Below are 1,419 nucleotides of genomic sequence, written 5' to 3' on the forward strand. Positions count from 1 at the left end.
AGGGCAGGGCACCCTGACTGCTCTTTGGACTGGAGAGGGAGGGGGAGAGGAGTGCGGGGAGGGGGAGAAAGGTGGGAGGAGGGGGAGGGAAATGGGAGGCTGGGAGGAGGAGGAAACTTGTTTTTTTTTTTCTTCCTTTTCTCAATAAAAAAAAGAAAGAAAGAACAAAAGAAAGCTAGGTCTGTATTTGTATTCATCACGGTTTTGTTTTTGAGGCAGTATCTTACTGTGTAATGCAGGCTGGCCTTGAACTGATTACATAACCCTGCATGAACTTGAACTCAAAGAAATCCCCCTGCCTCAGCTTCTTGAGTGCCAGGATGACAGGTATGTATCATGACAAGTGAACCTTTTAATTTAAATATATAGTCGAAATAAGTGAGTGGGGGTTGGAATTGTGTTTCTTAAACAATAGACTTCATTTTTAAAGGAAGTTTTGAGTTCACAGCAAAACTGAAAATGAAGAATGTTCTCATAGCCTCTCTGCTCCCACAGGTGCCCAGCCTCTCCATGCATCTGGGTCCCAGAATAGAATGGTACATTGGCTGTCAACCCCATTTGTGAAACTGCATGGGTGAGCGCATCATCACCCACAGACTATTGTTGCATTGTGCTTCACTCACAGTGTATACTGTGTGGGTTTATGAGAATGTGTGATAGTACCCCTGCTGGACGTTCATGCAAGGTGGGTGAATGTGTGATAGCGCCCCCTGTTGGATGTTCATGCAGGGTGGGTGAATGTGTGATAGCGCCCCCTGTTGGGTATTCATGCAGGGTACTTTCCCTGCTCTAAACACCACCTACCCTGCTTGGTCCTTTCTCCCTCCTTCTTCCCCTGGTCTTAGTACTGCAGACCAATCTCGACATGATCTCTCTCTGCTTCCTCTTTCAGTGTGCAATCTAGTTGAACTCCCACAGTCTATCGCCTTTCAGGTTGACCTTTTTCACTGACAAGTGTTATACGTTTTCCCCCATGTCTTCTTATGTCTCCCTGGTGGAGGCGGATGAGGGGAGCTCAGTTAGAGCACTTAGCCAGCCTGGGGAGGGGGGAGGTTCTGGTTTTGATCCTCGGCACCAAGGATTGGTGTTGTCATCCCTGCCTTCTGGGAGGTGGAAGCAGGAGAATCGGAGATCCAAGGTCCTCTGCTACAGACTGAAGATGTACATAGTTCTGGAAACCATGAACATTTTCCAAAAACCAGAAACAAAAAACAAACCAGAGCAACCAAAACACTGTTACCACCAAAAAAAAAAAAAAAAAAAAAAAACCCACAAAAACCTAAAAATCATAACAAAGAGGTCTTGGTACACCATCTCACAGAAGGTGTGATGGCAGGGGATTTTTTAATCTGTTCACAGTGGAGACTGAACTCAAGACCGCGGTGTCAGGGCCTGTGCTGTCCAGGCAGGTGAAGACTG

This window comes from Microtus ochrogaster, chromosome 21, assembly GCF_000317375.1.
Source record: "Microtus ochrogaster isolate Prairie Vole_2 chromosome 21, MicOch1.0, whole genome shotgun sequence".
Taxonomy (NCBI): domain Eukaryota; kingdom Metazoa; phylum Chordata; class Mammalia; order Rodentia; family Cricetidae; genus Microtus; species Microtus ochrogaster.